Source organism: Panthera leo, chromosome A2 (genome assembly GCF_018350215.1).
Source record: "Panthera leo isolate Ple1 chromosome A2, P.leo_Ple1_pat1.1, whole genome shotgun sequence".
In the NCBI taxonomy this organism is placed as follows: Eukaryota; Metazoa; Chordata; class Mammalia; order Carnivora; family Felidae; genus Panthera; species Panthera leo.
In genome coordinates, this window is record NC_056680.1 from 104137940 (window position 1) to 104144411 (window position 6472).

The 6472-nt window shown below is 34.1% G+C and overlaps 1 long non-coding RNA gene across 1 annotated transcript; it reads right to left on the reverse strand.

Annotated features, from left to right (window-relative positions):
- Nucleotides 1-594: 594 nt before the first annotated feature.
- LOC122208207 lies at nt 595-6159 on the reverse strand. The gene is made up of 3 exons (XR_006197151.1): nt 6070-6159; nt 2068-2192; nt 595-852 (listed from the first exon to the last, which is right to left on the reverse strand). It is a non-coding gene; the product is annotated as an uncharacterized LOC122208207 (long non-coding RNA).
- Between the last annotated feature and the right edge of the window lie 313 nt (nt 6160-6472).

A 6472-nucleotide genomic window follows, 5' to 3' on the forward strand; every position in this document is an offset into this window, starting at 1 on the left:
CTTCTCCAATCCATACTGCCAGTGGTATAGATTGTACTCCCAACACAAACCAGCTTCTTTATCAAGCTCATCACCCAGCAGTACCGCACAACCTAGAAGCTGTCCCAGAACATGTTTACTAAATCAAGGTGCTTTTTTTGTCTTTTCATAGAGTCATCATGTTCTTTTCAAAGATAATAATAGACTCCTAAAATCACTAAAATTCCTGAGATATTTGTATTAAATCACACATTGATAGTCTTAATCTTAAACTAACGTTGTCATGCATGGGTTTCTTTAGGAAGATAAGTAGATTGCAGCTGCAATAGGTTTTTTCATTATTTTTTCTGGGAATACACAACCATTTACATCGTCGGAAATCTATTTAGTTAGTAACAGTATCACTTGTAAAAAAAAAAATCTTGTTAATCAATAAATAAGGGAAAATAGTTAGTCCATGATTACAGCTCTGTGAAGAGTCATTATATCCTGACAAGGGACCAATACATATTCAGCATCAGAAATCACATCCTCAAAGAATGAGGTTTTGTGGTGGTTACTGAAGAATTACAAGTCACGGTACTCGTTAAGATTTTGACAATCTTTATTTGTCAATCTGTATTGACAAATTGTATTTGTCAGATTGTACAATTGTCAATCTGTATTTGTATAAATATATCAAACCAAACAGATTAAATCCAGCTTGCCCACCTAGTTTCCAGTGAAGTATTGTCTTCCTTTTGCTGCTTCCTCACCCAGTCAATCATATATCTTGAACATCATTTTACTTGTTGTACACACATTTGCTTGTCTATTCTTCTAAATGGTAAGCTTCTTGAGGGTAGGAGCCATTTATTTATTTTATAAGCAAAGCTGAAGGTCAAAAAGCATAGTAATTACTAAGAATCCTATATTTCTATAGGCTTTAATTTCACTCACCCCATCTAAGTTTGAGCACATTTTGCTTTGCCACAAATTTCAATCTTTTTATATCCACCAAAACTCATGTATAAATTTGATGTACTTTTCAACAATAGACATAAAATGGTAAAGCAAATCTCTCTTCACATCTATTGGTTTAATATTTGCCCCTCCCTCTCCTTTATTAAAATGAGAGCAACCTCATGATGAGTAGGTAAGGGGAAATAAAGACACCAAAAGTAAGCTGAAGTCATTTTTAACAAACTCCCTATAGATTTGGACAAAGGTTTCACTGCATCCTATCAGGCAATATAATTCATCACAAATTAATGTTTGCATTTAAATGTTTTTATCTTGTCATGTAAAAGCAGTTATAATTATAGATTAGACTCTTATTATTACTTTTATAATGAAAGCTTCCAAAAGAGAATTTGTCAAACAGTAAGAGTTGGCATCATAGTTGATTTACTGTAACACATGTTTTTATTCACTTGTATATTATGTAGATTTTTATACTATCTTTAAGCAAGTTTTCCATAAAAAGGTAACAAAGGTAATTTGAATATCTATAATTTAACACCTTAGGTTATTTAATATACATGGAATTTGAAAATGGCTAATAGCGTGATATAATTTCTTTTAGAGTAGTTTAGTACTTCATATGTTCTAATTCCAACTGTGACTAATCAGTACCTTGCAAAAGATGTGAACACTATAATTGTTACAGTAAAGGAGACTTTAAAATGAATAGTAAAGTAAAAATAATATTTCTTAGTCATTTAAAAGTAGCTTCCTTTTTTTTATACTCCTTTCCTAACATCCAATAGTCATTGCATCTCTATTTTTGTTTAACATCGGGAATCATTTCAAAGAATAAAATTTTCTATTTTTATAAATCAAAGAAGTTAGATAATATCACACATCAAATTCTCTTTATCCTTAGAATGAGGAGGAAATAAAAGGCAACAGAAGGAATATTTATTGAGCATCTCCTCTTTAAAAGACATTCCACTCTAAGTATAAATACCAGATTTTCATTCTCTTGCTTGAATCATTCCCACTCAGTGTTCTATAACATATCTGAGATGGCTATGCCCTCTAAATTTTTCCTGCTTGGTGGCCTCATCCTACTTGATTACCCCCTCCGTCTAGCTCAGATTCCATTACCTATTATTTCAAATAATCTCATCAGTATCTTTCCTTGCAGTCCTTGGCTTTTCCTCCCATACCTCTGCCAAAATCCCAACAGGTATCTATCATCCTTGAGTTTGCTTCTAGGTTACTGAGATCTGCTAGAAAAAAAATAACCAACAATAGGAGACAGATTAGAATTTACCAACTCCATTGATTTTAATAATGCCTAACCAATTTCTGAAGGTATAACAAGTAAAAAAAAAAGGGGGGGGGTGGAGTAGAGAAAAAAAGAAAACTAAGCTGCTACTTAATATATTTAGCTCTATGGAGGTTATCAGATTGCTAAATGTTGAGGGCAAAATTTAATTTTATCATGAAAAGCTGATGAGCTTACTGGAGCTGTAGAAATCAATCTATCAAGTGGCAAGATAATGATAGCACAGATAGACTCTATGATGACTCACTCTGTTTGAAATGATAACCATTTGCAGAGACTACTCTTAAGCAACCCTCAATTTATTTTATTGGTATAAATTGAATGTGCTTTTCCCCTATGAACCTACTCTGCCAAAAACTAAACCTACAATTTCTCTCACTGTTTTCTTATTTAACCCAATGGCACTTAATGTCATCAGTCTGACCCTACACATATGTTATATGGTTGAATGTAGGACTCCGCCAATTTTTTTCTCATTAACCACTTAGTGTTTCATTCACCCTAGCCTTATCTGTGAAGCAGTGATAAGATTTAGCTCATCTGTCAGATCCTTGTGTAATAATTCTTTCCTACTTTTACGTTAGAAAACTGGAGTTTTAAAAATTTATCCCTTCATGATTATAATGAATTCTTTTTTTTTTTTTTTTTTTTTTTAATTTTTTTACCGTTTATTTATTTTTGAGACAGAGAGAGACAGAGCATGAATGGGGAAGGGGCAGAGAGAGAGAGGGAGACACAGAATCAGAAGCAGGCTCCAGGCTCCGAGCCATCAGCCCAGAGCCCGACGCGGGGCTCGAACTCACGGAGCGCGAGATCGTGACCTGAGCTGAAGTCGGACACTTAACCGACTGAGCCACCCAGGCGCCCCTATAATGAATTCTTAAGTTCTTTCAACAGTTGTGTCTAAATAGCAACTTCTAAGTACATGTTTTCATCATTTAGAATGATTATTTGTTTGAAATATACGGTTAAAGAATATTATTCTGTTTTCAATACATATTTTTTTATTTTTAAACAATTTTTAATGTTTATTTGTGTGTGTGTGTGTGTGTGTAACAGAGAGAGAGAGAGAGAGAGAGACAGACAGACAGACAGACAGAGGGCATGAGCAGGGGAGGGGCAGAGAGAGAAGGAGACACAGAATTTGAAGCAGGTTCCAGGCTCTGAGCTGTCAGCACAGAGCCCGATGTGAGACTCAAACTCACCAACTGTGAGATCATGACCTGAGCCAAAGACGGACACTTAACTGACTGAGCCACCCAGGCACCCCTCAATACATATTTTAAAATTTATTTAGCATGTAGACAACCAAGTAGAAAATAAAAGGATGTATTTTTATTAGAAAAGAACAAATGACTAGGATGAAAATTGGTCTTCTCCCTGTCATACCCATACCCATTGAATGCTTATGGGAAAAACATAAAGAGCCTGGATTGATGATTGACTTTTCTTTCTCTTAACTTAAAAAAAAAAATAGACATTTATTTCTATGTATCTAATTTAGAAATTTATTTCTATATATCTAATTGTCAAAGTCGAGGTTTAAATGCTTAAATTAATACCTTTTCCATACCTCATTCATCTTGATCATTTTCCTCTTAACCACATGTCCATTCTTTTCATTCTCTCCCCTTTTAGTTCAAGTTATATTTTTATATCCTTTCCCCACTCCTCTCTCTCCCTTTTTCTCTCGTCAGCCACCACCTCTCCCTCTCTCTTTCTGTCTCTCTTTCATTCTCTCTCTACACGCTCCCCCCCCCACACACACACCTCTACCCGCCCTCTAACAACACCTTAGTCCACCCACAAATATCTTTACCATCAGTCATCTCTTTTCCACGTCAACTACCACAAACAGGGTTTGGATGTTCAGTAACTCTTGAGTAGCAAAGTGTAATAACCATTAACTAATTTCCTTCTCTAATCTAGTTATCTTTAGCTTCTGGAGAGTTTCAGATTCCTCTCAAAATATGATAGCTTTATATCCTCTTGCCTGTAAAATCCCATACACATAAAATTCACCATGTAGTTTCTGATGAATAGCAGTTACAGAAGCCAGACCACAGGTATTGGTTTAAAATTATGCTCTTGCTTCCCCCACTTCCAATCTAGCCCTACCCCACTGCCACTTTAATTCTCCTGATGTGTTGACAAATCACATTAATTTCCTCAAAAAACTTGTTATACCCCACTATTTGTTGATTCTTAATCTAAATCTTTATTCTGGACTCAAAATTCTATAAGGTACAGCTTTACTTCCAGTAAGACTCACCATTCCTGTATTCTGTGAAGCCTACAGTCTAGCTCAAATTAATATGCACCAAATGTGTTCCCTATTGTCCTTCCTTTACTGATTTTCTCTGCCTAAATGCTCTCTACACCAATTAAAATATACCACTTACTAGGTTCCAAAGAAATTCTGAATTCATTTGGGTATAGCATGGACATTAGGGGTTTTAAAGCTTTCCATGGGTCTCTAATGTGTAATTAATTTTGAAAAACACTGATGCAGATAATCTAATACCCTCAGTTCTTTCTCCATTCTAATAATTTTAGAAGACACAAAACTAGATGAAGATATTTATAATATATTGATCTGGCAAAGTACTCAAATTCATAATATATGAAAAATCCCCCAAATTAATGGGGAAGTGGCAGGAAAATTTTAAAATATGCAAAAGATTTGAACAAGCATTTCATTTATGAGAATACATTTATCTAAGTGATCATTGATAAAATCAAGGTGTAGTCAAAATCATGAGTCATAGGGGCACAAATACAAAGTACAATAAGATACTACTACACATTTAATATTGGATAAACAGTTTGACCACACAAAGTGGTGGTGGGCTGATATAGAACCAGAATTCTCTTTTACTACTCATACACGTGTAAAACCATTTTAGAAAACTATCTGGCAGTATCTATTAAAGCTGGACAGAGCTGAATATATATACATCCTTATGATGTTAGCAATTCTACCCTTATGCATCACCCCCAAAATGATATTCATGCACACAAGACAGGTAAATACAGCATTATTCAAAATAGCCAAAAAGCGGTAAACATATCAAATTTCATTGTACATATGTGCAACAACATGGACAAGTCGCAGACATAATGCTGAGTGACAGAAGCCAGAGAAAAGAATGCACTCTGGGTGGTCTTATTTATATAAATTTAAACTGGCCAAATTAAACCATGGAAGTGGAAGCCAGCAGAGTAGTGACTTTGGGACAGAGAGAGAGAGGTAATGCCTGAGAGGAACATAAGAAAATTTTCTGGAATATGAGGTAGTTCTATAACTTGATTTGAATAATGGCTACATAAGGTTCACTTTCTAAACAGTTCATTGAGCTATACATTTAACTAGATGTATGTTATACAATATACTTCAATTTGACATTTTTAAAAGGGAAAGATCTATATGTATTTACATGTCATGAAGGTAGAACTTTAAGATGTATTACTAATGAAGAAAGGGCACATTTTTGCATAAAAAAGGGACTATCATTTGGAAAATCATGGGTCATACTAAAGTAGTGAACAATTAAAAATATTCAACAGTGATACATATAGAGCTCACATTTCATTTGCTACTAATGACACCCATGCCACATTGATTCTGGCATAATGAATAATGGAAACCACAGACATGAGTTGCTCAGGCAGGACCTGAAATAAGACAATGTAAACCCTTTCTACAGAGTAAAGATACATAAGTATTGCCCATCCTCCCAAAGTTAAAGGTAGTAGTAGCCTGCAATAAATGACTTCCTCTCATACATGAGATTTCACTTTGAGGGCAACATACTTACCTAATGAACTACCTAATATCCAGGAAGTAATTTTTTTTTCTCAAAACAGCATCTGAATCTTCCAAATAATTTTACTTTTCTTTTTCACTTTCTAGAAAGTATGAATGCACCACTATTAAGAGGAAAAATCTGTTATTCAAGTTATTCAGTATTTTTCAAATAGAGACAAAGCTAGATTAGATCACCAAACATCATTTATGTTAAAATAAAGTTTAAATATTGATTAGATAGCAAATGCTATAGTTACTATGAATTAAAATGACCAATTCTATGTAAGTTACTAAGAGAAATTAATATTGCCTATTAACAATTTATTATGACATATTTAAAAACTATACTTTCACTCACCAGCAAGCTATTCTCTTTTGTAGACAATCTATATTAAGGCACATTGGATATCAGA